Source organism: Xenopus laevis, chromosome 1S, assembly GCF_017654675.1.
Source record: "Xenopus laevis strain J_2021 chromosome 1S, Xenopus_laevis_v10.1, whole genome shotgun sequence".
In the NCBI taxonomy this organism is placed as follows: domain Eukaryota; kingdom Metazoa; phylum Chordata; class Amphibia; order Anura; family Pipidae; genus Xenopus; species Xenopus laevis.
Window position 1 is genome coordinate 133,916,478 of NC_054372.1, and position 12,115 is coordinate 133,928,592.

A 12,115-nucleotide genomic window follows, 5' to 3' on the forward strand; every position below is an offset into this window, starting at 1 on the left:
GACAAGTGCTTTTTATGTCTTCTCACACAAGCACTGAGGAGTTCCTCACATGCTGCTGCACTGATTCAAGGAGGTCTGAACTAAACTGTACCCTCTCCTTTTCCTCTCTCCTTTTCTTAGACCCGTAAATACAGAGGCCACTACACCTACATTTAGGGGTCTCCCCTGCCTCTCCTACTTTAAAAAAAAAAAAAAAAAAAAAAAGAAGTAAATAACTGCCACACCTTTTGCTATAACAGACAAAACAGAGGAGAACAGGACCTCAAAGTCCTCAGCACCTTCTCGCAAGGAAGTAGAAGTTTCTTTCAGTCCGTTTCGGCTGATTCTGTGTGTGCAGCATGTAGACACACTCCCTCCCCTCCTGTGACCAACAGACTCTGATTTAGCCCGTGCTCTATCCATCTCCCTTGCCGGCCTGCAAAACCTAGCCCGCATCCCGGAGACTTTAGACAAGGTCTTGGAACATCTGTCGAACTCTATAGGGTCAAGGGACAGTAGACATGTGGCTTCTAAGCGCACTAGAATATCTCCCCCAGACTCACCCGGGGAACAATTTAACCCCTCAGATGAGGAAGGTCAAATAGCTTCAGGTGCTGAATCCGAGGAACAACCTGATCCAGATCAGGACTCCCCTCGAACCCTAAGGGAGGTCGAAGGCCTCATTCAGGCGGTGCTCACTACCCGTAACATAGAAGACACAACTTCGACCATAGAACCAGCCAAGAATATATTTAAGAGACAAAAGACAAGCTCTTGCATTTTCCCCGCATACGAACAGTTAGAGGAAATTGTCAAGTCACAATGGAAAACTCCTGACCACAGAGTACAGCTCTCCAGGCACTTTTTCCAAACCTATCCCTTCCCACAAGAATGCATTGATCTCTGGTCTTCTCCCCCAACGGTCGACCCGCCAGTCTCCAGACTATCCAAGACCACCGCTATCCCAGTGGCAGACGCAGCCGCATTCAAAAACCCCATAGACAAACGTCTAGAGGGTTTCTGCAAGGCAACCTTCACTGCAGCCGGTTCAGCCTTAAGACCAATTTTTGCCATAGCATGGGTGGCAAAAGCGATGGAAGTCTGGGTAGAACAGACGGCTCAGCTTATTGGTTCCGAAGACCAATCTACAGACACCCTACTGTCGCAAATAGCTGACGCTACTTCTTATATCTGCGATGCCTCCCTAGATGCAGCAAAGCTCGTAGCCACAGCCTCGGCCCAATCCATAGCGGCTCGTCGCTTCCTATGGCTAAAGACATGGTCAGCCGATCTGATATCCAAAAGATCCCTTGTTAGCCTACCCTTCCAAGGAAAACAGCTCTTCGGGGCCGAGCTAGACAAGATCATAGCCCAAGCTACTGGAGGCAAAAGTACCCTGCTTCCACAGACCAGGGCCAAGAGGTCCACCTTCAAGAAAAGACCATTCTTTCGGCCTTTTCGTCAAGGACAGAGATCGAAGCCACAACCAGACAAGTCCAACTCTAATTTTCGTCCTAGATACCATAATAAACAAGGAGCCAACTGGTCAGCCTCAAAGAGACAGACCAAATCCTCCCAGGACAAATCCACCACAGCATGAGAATGTACCCACCCTCGAAGGGATTCCCTTAGGCGGCCGTCTGAAATCCTTTCGGGAGGTGTGGAAAGACCAAATCAGAGACAATGGGTCATCCAAGTGGTGTCCCAAGGACTGTTTATAGACTTTGTGCAGCGCCCTCCACGCCGGTTCTTCATCTCCAGACTACCTATGAACAACCTCAGAAGGGAAAAATTCCTTTCCGTAATTCAAGATCTCTCGTCAGCAGGGACAATACAGCCGGTCCCCCCGGCAGAAAAGGGAAGAGGATATTATTCCAATCTCTTTCTGGTCCCCAAAAAAGAAGGGTCCTTAGACCAGTTCTAGACTTAAAAACCCTCAACCCATTTGTAAGAAAATCACACTTCAAAATGGAATCCATACAGTCGGTCCTAGCTTCAATGGAGGAGAACAAGTTCATGACAGTCATAGACGTCAAGGACGCATACTTACATATACGGATCCACCCGAGTCACCACATATTTCTCTGGTTTTATGTGGACGGAAACCATTGGCAGTTCGTTGCACTCCCCTTCGGACTTTCTTCAGCTCCGCGAACCTTCACAAAATCGGCAGCGCTAGAGAATCTCAGAATGAGCGGCATTACAGTCATTCCCTATTTGGACGACCTTCTCGTAAAAGGTCCGTCAGCAGTCACAGCCAAAAAGCACACCTCTCAGACACTCAAGACCCTAGAACACCTCGGGTGGATCATCAACTACAAGAAGTCTTATCTCTGCCGTCAGTGCATAGAGTATTTGGGACTAATTCTAGACTCCTCAACAGGAACAGTATTCCTCCCAGAGGAGAAGGCCAATGTTTTGCAGAAGCGGATCCAGACTCTTCGAACAACCAGCACTGTCCCCCTCCGCACAGCAATGCAGACTCTGGGAACTATGGTCACATCTTTTCCGGCAATACCATATGCCCAATTTCACACCAGACTCCTCCAACAACTGATTCTCCGGCATCAGAAGAGGGATCGCAGAAACCTAGACCGGAAGATACTTATCCCGGAACAGGTGAAGCTGTCCTTACTCTGGTGGACCTAACCGCAGCGCATGAGAAGGTGACGGCCCTTCCCCAACCACATCTGGACAGTAGTCACAACGGATGCAAGCCTTACAGGGTGGGGCGGAGTTCTCGGGATCAGAACAGTCCAGGGCTGTTGGGACCAGGAGGAGAGACTTCTCCAAATCAATCTGCTAGAGCTAAGAGCTATACTGTATACGCTGGAACAGTTCTCGCCATTCCTCAAGGGGAAGGCAGTAAGGATACAGTCAGACAATGTGACAGCAGTAGCTTACGTAAACCATCAAGGGGGCACACGCAGCCCGGCAGCTCTACAGGAGGCAAGCAGGATTCTGTCCTGGGCAGAAAACAACATCCCAGGCGTAGACAACTGGATGGCGGATTACTTGAGCAGAGAGACTCTGGATCAGGGGGAATGGAGTCTACATCAGGAAGTTTTTCAACTGATAGTAGCAAGGTGGGGTCTCCCAGAGGTGGACCTCATGGCATCCAGGTGCAATCGGAAGGTTCCAAGATTCGTTGCCAGAAGCCTAGACCCACTAGCGCACGCAGTAGATGCCCTAGTAATTCCATGGGATTTCGCCTTGGCCTATGTCTTTCCGCCTCTGGCACTAGCAGATTAGTAGTCAGCACAACTGCAACTCACTTCTTTGGCTGGGTGCACGTCCTCCAGTGGCCACCTTCCACTGGCAATATTAGCGAAGAAAGTTAGTCCAGCACCCACTGTTTCATGAATAAAACGGCCTTTATTGGACCAAGGGCATTTCCGCCTCTGGCACTCCTACCCAGAGTCAGAAGATAAAGCGAGAGGGAACACAGACCATCTTGGTGGCTCCCTACTGGCCAATGAGATCGTGGTTCGCAGATGTAGTGGACTTAGCGATAGAAGATCCGCTCCACCTTCCGGTAAGAAACGACCTGTTAACACAAGGGCCCGTCAACCATCGGAATTCTCATCGTTGGGCTTTAACAGCGTGGCTCTTGAGACCATAGTACTCAAAAGATCAGGGGTTCCATCAGAAGCCATACCTACCATGCTTAGGGCGCGAAAACCAGTATCGGCGAAGATCTATCACAGAGTGTGGAAGACCTTTATCGGTTGGTGTGAGAACAAAGCATACGACCCACAGAAGGCAACAGTAAAGGAAATTCTATCCTTTCTCCAGGATGGGCTTACCAAGGGACTTGCATTAGTTCTCTCAAGGTACAAGTGTCGGCCTTATCTATCCTCTTTCAGAAGAAGCTGGCGTCGCAAAGTCACATCAAAACCTTCCTACAGGGGGCAACAAGAATTGTACCGCCTTACAGATGCCCTATACCCCCTTGGGATCTCAATTTGGTTTTATCTGTCCTACAAGATGATCCATATAAACCTATAGGCTGTATCCCACTTTCCACACTTACGGAGAAGGTCGTATTTCTGTTGGCAATCACCTCTGCCCGCAGAGTTTCAGAACTTGCAGCACTGTCTTGCAGATCCCCGTACACTATCATCCACAAGGATAAGGTAATCTACAGACCCACACCAGACTTTCTTCCAAAGGTGGTATCTGAATTTCATCTCAACCAGGATATAGTAGTCCCATCACTTTGTCCGGAACCTAAGAATCCTAAGGAAAGTAGATTGAACAAGCTGGATGTGGTTCGGACAGTAAAAGCCTATCTGGAGGCGACAGACGGAATGAGAAAGGCAGACTCATTCTTTGTGATTCCTAGCGGTCCTAAGATGGGGACTAAAGCATCCAAGACAACGATAGCTAAGTGGATCAGATCCACCATCATCAGGGCCTATGCAGTGAAGGGAAAGAAGCCTCCACTAAACGTTCGAGCGCATTCAACAAGATCCTTAAGCACATCTTGGGCAGTTAGACATCAAGCATCAGCGGAGCAGGTATGCAGAGCAGCCACCTGGGTCTCTCCTCATACCTTCACGCGAATCTACAGGCTTCACACACAGGCCTCAGCCGAAGCTTGCTTCGGGAGGAAGGTGTTACAGACTGCCATTTACTGAACATATCAAGGGGTTACAGTGTCCCTCCCTCAGGGGTTGCTTTGGGACATCCCCATGGTGCCTGTGTCCCCCAATTAGGGAAGAGAAAGAGAGATTTTTGTACTCACCGTTAAATCTTTTTCTCTTGTCCTATATTGGGAGACACAGGCCTTCCCGCCCTGTTGTAGACTGCTATGTCAATCTAAGTTGTATATAGTTACTCCAGGTTTGGAGTTCATTTTTGATTGAGAGGTTCTGGGGGGTTTTGGGAAACTCCTTCTCTGTTTTGGGTTGCTATTCTGACACTCCTCTTCGGTTGAAACTGAGTATAGTAGGAGGAGGCAGGGGATGAAGCCCAGAGCAGGAGGAGGAGTCACAGTTAACAAGTTAGTGTCCTATCTCCAAGTTGCAGGATCTTCATCCCCATGGTGCCTGTGTCCCCCAATATAGGACAAGAGAAAAAGATTTTGTGGAGGACAGGTACCACTGTTACCTTTTCCTGTCTTAGGTAAAAAGTCTATTTTACTGTTATACTGTGCATTTTCTCTATTTCCTTGCTCAAGCTATTATGCAATACATATCATATATCGATAAAAGCTAGGATGCAACCAAGAGGAACCTCTTCACAGAAACAGACTCGTGCTAAGAAGGCGTCACAACGGTTTGTGGTCATGCCACTCTGCCCATTTCCTGAAGATGACTGCAGAATATTCCGAATAAGGACATATTATGATTTCTGTTATGATCATTGGCTATGCTGCTAAAACTCATATCCGGAGCTGCCAGCCGACACCCCACTTAACCTATATAACCCTTTGTGCCTTACAATAAAGCAGAAGAACCATTTTGTATACTGAACTGTCTGTGTCAGTTTCATTCTTCCGGTCTAGACCTTTGCACAAACTAATTAGGATGGGAATAGATACTCTCAGGACTGATTTTGTCCTTATCAATTTAACTGTGAGTACAAAAATCAAGTGCAAAGTAAAAGCTTCAGAATTCTGTTCTCATAAAGTTCCGCTATTTGAGAAGACATTTCCACCACATTCTTTACTGCACTAATTCAAAGCCTCGTCATATTCAGATGGGGACAAACCTAAGAAATCTATCTCCATTACACTTTACAAAATGTGTACCGTTTTTATAATAAACCTGACTGCAGTGAAATCCCCCCTTCGTTTTACATGCTCTGACAGCTGCAGATAGGAAACTTCAGACAGTCCCTAACTGCTCTGCAGGGTAATGATCATACTTTCAAATAGCAGGGGGGAGCCCCCTACATTACTTCCCTGACCTCGAGCAGCTTTGTTTGTTTCCCTATAAAGCAGCTGGCAACAGTGTAGGAGGTCTTTCAGCCAGGAGAGCATTAGCTCTCGTTCTCAGGGTTCTGGCCATTCCCAGGAATCTGCTTCCTCTTACCCGGTTCTGCCTCTTCATCTTCAAGGAGTAGACTTGAACCTTCCAGAAAGAAATCACCCGGAAGGGACAGACCAGATTCTTCAAAACCACTGGGTCCCCAATGGATGCCTGATTCAGCCAGAGCCACCCGCACCCCCACCCAAGCCTGCACTTAAAAAACGTTCACTCAGTGCTTGCCGTTATGCATTGTCAGATGGTGAACCAGAAGAAGAGGAGGAGGAGAAGAAAATAGCTACAGCTGGCACAGGGACACTTAGTACATATGCCACCTTAACTCTGCGTCCTGGGCGCAGCTGCTTGACTAATGGGAAGCCAGAGAAAAAAGTTCAACGTAGCCAATCATTTGCTGTTAAGAGCACGTAGAAAGGGGCCTCCTCCACCACCTCCAAAAAGACTCAGTTCCATGTCCAGTGCAGAGGGGCAATCTCCTGAAGGACAGAGCTCAGTAAAGACCATTGCTGCACAACTAGAGGATATAGGTAGAGGGACAGGATTCTCTGCTAGCACCAGCAAAGATACTCACACAGAGGTGCTGGAAGGTTCTGGAACACGCAGAAGGACTGTGAGTGAGTCTGCTGCTGGCCTCGGTAGGAGACTTTCCCTCCCTTTGACCACAAAAAAAGATGAGGAAGAAGAGAGGAAGAGCCTATTTCCTCACAGCACAGTTCTAGTGAGAGCATTCCTTTTGCAGAAGATGGTAACCTCACCATTAAGCAGCGCCCCAAACCTCCTGGGACCAAGCTAGAGCAAGATGCCACATCAGAACTCGGTCCCACTCAGGAGTCACAGTTACAATCTGCTGAGGCCCAACGTCATTAAGAGTCCTCTGCTGTTCTGGCTAAACCTGTTACTGTAGTCTTAGCACAGGCCCGACCTCAGATAGCAGCCAAACCCCAAATCGGGCCAAAGCCAGACACAGGGGCCAGGGCACCACCAGCCACATCTATACCAAAGAATGAGGAACATCATTTTAATCTTACAGAATCAGACACCGTAAAGAGGAGACCAAAAGTGAAGGAAAAGGAGGAAGAGAGTCCCAAGTCCCCACTAGCAAACAACTCTCCATCTCTCATTCCATTACAAGAACCCTTGACACAAGACACTTTGATTGCCAAAATAGCAGATATAGACAAAAGACTCTTGAGCTTGGAAGTAGTGGAGGATTCAGTAAAGAAAACTGGAATATATACAAGGTGCACAGGTATGGCAGCTACAGTGTTGAACACATTAAAGGAACAGTAACACCAAACAAAGTGTTTTGAAGGAATTACATTATAATATACTGTTATCCTACACTTGTAAAACTGCTGTATTCACTTCAGAAACACTACTAAACAAGCTGCTGTGTAGCAATTCAAAGATGAAAAATGAGATACGGCTTCAGAATACACAGCCGATAGCAGATAAGCTCTGTAGTATACAATTGGATTCTTGAGAACTTATCTGTTATCTACTGTGTATCCTGTGCTTGAATGCTATCCCCCCCCCATGGCTATACAGCAGCTTGTTTATATGAACTATAGTTGTTTTTCTAAAGCAAACACACCAGTTTTACCAGTGCAGGGCAGCAGTACATTATAGAGTCCTGCGTGGGTCCATTTTTTGGCTATCAAGAATCAGGAAGTGCTGTCATTGTAAACTGGGAAATGACATCATCGGAAGTAGGCGTGATCAGAAAAAAGGAGTAAAAATCATTATTGAGAAGACCCGCGACCCTGCAGAACCGCCGACCCGCGTCTATACCGGAACGTCTACCCGCAACTCGCTGCAGGACTCTAGTACATTATATTGTCATTGCTTTAGAACACTTACATTTTTTTGGTGTTACTGTTCTTTCAATGAACATTCTTTTGAAACCCTACAACCTCTTTAACCGTATCTTGTCATTGCATGCAGAGGTCTCCATCTCTCAGGCTCATCTTGTCATTTCTGGCCCCCAGCAAGTTTTGCAGAAACCCTCCAGAGCAGTAACTAACATAGTAACATAGTAAGTAAGGTTGAAAAAAGACACATGTCCATCGAGTTCAACTTTTTTTTTTTTTTTTATTAACTACCTATCTGCCAGTTGATCCAGAGGAAGGCAAAAAAATCTGAAGCCTCTCAAATTTGCCTCAGAGGGGGAAAAATTCCTTCCTGACTCCAAAATGGCAATCGGACTAGTCCCTGGATCAACTGGACTATGAGCTATTTCCCATAACCCTGTATTCCCTTACTTGCTAAAAAGCTATCCAACCCCTTCTTAAAGCTATCTAATGTATCAGCCTGTACAACTGATTCAGGGAGAGAATTCCACATCTTCACAGCTCTCACTGTAAAAAAACCCCGAATATTTAGGCGGAACCTCCTTTCTTCTAATCATAATGGGTGACCTCGTGTCAGCTGGAAAGACCTACTGGTAAATAAAGCATTAGAGAGATTATTATATGATCCCCTTATATATTTATACATAGTTATCATATCACCCCTTAAGCGCCTCTTCTCCAGCGTGAACATCCCCAATTTGGCCAGTCTTTCCTCATAGCTAAGATTTTCAATACCTTTTACCAGCTTAGTTGCCCTTCTCTGTACCCTCTCTAATACAGTAATGTCCTGTTTGAGTGATGGAGACCAAAACTGTACGGCATATTCTAGATGGAGCCTTACAAGTGCTCTATACAGTGGAAGAATGACCCCCTCCTCCCTTGACTCTATGCCCCTTTTAATACAGCTCAAGACCTTATTTGCTCTTGATGCTGCTGACTGGCATTGCTTGCTACAGCCAAGTTTATCATCTACAAGGACTCCAAGGTCCTTTTCCATAATGGATTTGCCTAGTGCAGTCCCATTAAGGGTATAAGTGGCTTGGATATTTTTACATCCCAGGTGCATGACTTTACATTTATCAACATTGAATCTCATTTGCCACTTAGCTGCCCAGATTGCCAGTTTGTCAAGATCATGTTGCAAGGATGCCACATCCTGGATGGAATTTATTGGGCTGGATAATTTTGTGTTATCTGCAAACACGTGATACATTACTTACAACACCCTCCCCTAAGTCATTAATGAACAAGTTAAATAGAAGTGGACCCAATACTGAGCCCTGGGGGACCCCACTAAGAACCTTACTCCAAGTAGAGAATGTCCCATTAACAACCACCCTCTGTACCCGATCCTGTAGCCAGTTTCCTATCCACGTGCAAACGCCTTCATTAAGCCCAACGGACCTTAATTTAGAAAGCAGTCCATTGTTCCCTGCTGGATCTATTCTATGGGATGAAGAGTCAGAGGCTTCAAGCAGGGAACAGACATGCATTCCTCAGCAAAGCATTTCCAATTCAGACAAGGGACCTCCAGTATTTACCATTTCACTGCAGAACACAGAGGAACTACAAGACACTAGGGAAAAAAGTTGCAGGTGAGATCAGAGGAAGCCATTACACTTCTTTAGGAGGAACTACCATTTGTAGTCTCCAGTAACTGCAAACTAAGCCCAGTTGTGTGGGGAGCAGAAACAAGGCCACTTACTATAATCTTGGATAGTTTTGGGTCTACACTTACAAACATCAAACAAGTCTAGCCATGTAAGTCCTGCACTGTTTTGCTGTTGTGTAAGGTTTCTATTGATATCTCGGGTACTGTTAGCTTTGGTTTCTTGCCAACTAATTACCCTAGTTGTGCCATTGGATTCCTCAGGAGTGTGGCGCCCACTTATGCACTACTTTTGGAAAGTGCACAGCACTCAGATAAGAATTCCTCCTGTTAGAATTAACCACAGTCCACAGCCAGTACATGTAGCCCAAGTATTAAAAGCTGTAGGGAACATTTGCACTTAGCAATTAAGCTATGGAGAGCACAATGGTTTTAATTCTGGTCAATTGGCATTCGTTTCTAAGTATTTTATGAAGGATAAACATTATGAAATAAAAACACTGAGAAAAACTCACAGGATCTGTTTGTTCTTGCAGGGAAACTGTGCAACTAACCAAGAACATCCTTGACAATATCAGCACCATGTTCGACGACCTAGCTGAGCAACTGGAAGCCATGTTGGACTGAGGCCTATTTAAATTTGTGACTATGCTCAAAGACATACAGGCTCTGGATATGATTACTTGGGGCCGGAGATAAATATAACTGCCAGAAAACACTGACCGTGAGAAGTTCTTTACACTGCTGTACTGCAGGGTCAGGGGCTGTTCGAATGCCATAACTAGATTACTAACAAGTTCTGTTTTGTGCTTGTTAATAGCTGCCTTTTTCACATTACATTTATCCGTTGCTGCTGTTTTGCTTTCCATGTTTGCATTTCGTTCAATGTTAATGCTTGAATGCATATTTGGAAACCTGTAAAAAGATGTGTGTTTTTGTTAAGAATATATTTTATGTTAAAAGGGCTTTTATATTTACATATCTATATAATATGATTATTAATTAGTCTCATTTGTTGCTTTATTTTAAACAAAGGTAAGAGCATTGTATATATAAGGTAACAAGTTTTTTTTTGTTTTTTTTTAATTATTTTAAGAATTAAAGATTTAAGATTTAAGAATTTCTCTTTATCTTCCATTTAAAATCTAGCATAGAGTGCAGTGCAAGGCAGCCCTGTGTATTATGTGCCTACCTAGCTTCCATGTCTGAATGCCATGCAAGTTAAGGCCCCCATAGACGCAAAGATTTTTCTTTGATGAACAACCGATTTCAGTGCAATCCAACCAATCCGACAAATTATCGCGAGGTTAGTGGGAATTGAACGATTGTGCATCTAACGATTTTTCGGCCAGGTTAGAAAAATTGTCCATCTATTTATTGTCCAATTGTTTGCAGGGCCAAGCAGGCAGCTACCCTCAGTTTCCTAGCTTCAACTGGACAACATTGCTTGAAATGGTCTTTTTAGTTGATGGACAAATCATGGATTTAAATGATCGTTTCAAGATAAGCTTGGTCTTACGATAACAAAAAGATCTTTTAAAAATCTTAACATCTATGGCCAGCTTCAGGGAGAGGATAGAGAGATGCCATGTGCCTCCCCATCCCACAGCTCTGCTAAATGCAGGCAGTGCTGAATTTATCCAGGAAGTGCAGGTCCTTGCAGTCCAGCACCCACAGCAGGGAAGGATACAAAACATGGCAGCTTTTGTCTGTACTTTACATTCTTACCTAAAATTTGTAACCCTTACCCTTACAAAGGCCTTTGGACACCAGTTGAATATTCTTGTACGAGAATTCACCATTAGTTTAGCTATTAGGAGTGTTGTTTTGTTTGACATATGAGGAAGAATGTATGGAAAGGATACCTGAGGTACTGGAGCAGAAATCACAGAGGCCACTTGTGCAAGCAGAACCCATGCACTTCCCTAGATTGGTTGGTCAGTAGTGTAATAAAGTTAAAGGTAAAAGTCCCCGTCAGAAAGTACAATGTCCTCTTGCAGGAAACAGGAATATATGTTTTGGAACTAGTACAGTCCCAGCAAAAAATGCAATGTGGCCCTCACTTTGGAAGGTGCAACTTTACCTGCTCAGAATTGCAGAGAGGGGGAAAAAAAGTGTAGAAAGCTAGAACAGAGAAGAACTCATAGCTGGATGGTGATGCATACTGGAGGAGCAACAAAATAGTAGAAAAATCATTAATTAATTAATGCATATATTCAGAATGTCACTAAGGATGTTTCCATCTTAGAGGATAGAATTAGAAAGGGTGAGCGACATTTTTCTACACATAATTTAAACAAGGAACAGTATGCCATTCTTAATGATTTAATGTCTAATCAAACACTTGTTATAAAACCAGCGGATAAAGGGGGAGCACTGGTGGTAATGGATAAAACATCATATATAGAGGAAATAATACGCCAATTATCGGATGATAACACTTATAGATGTGTTGCCACCAGTCCTCTACCCCCTATCCAAAAGAAAATATTGGAATTGGTTGGGGAGGCATTGAAAGCAGAAGTTATTGATAATGCACTATTTGTTTTTTTACAAAATGAAAATCCAGTACATCCGATTTTTTATATCTTGCCAAAGATTCATAAAAGATTACAATGCCCGCCCGGCCGGCCAATAGTGTCATGTATGGATTCCGTATTAACACCATTTTCTGTGTTTGTAGACAA

General features: G+C 44.7%; 1 pseudogene; it reads left to right on the forward strand.

Annotated features, from left to right (window-relative positions):
* The first annotated feature begins 5,921 nt into the window (after positions 1–5,921).
* LOC108705711 lies at positions 5,922–7,435 on the forward strand (annotated as a pseudogene).
* The last annotated feature ends 4,680 nt before the right edge of the window (positions 7,436–12,115 follow it).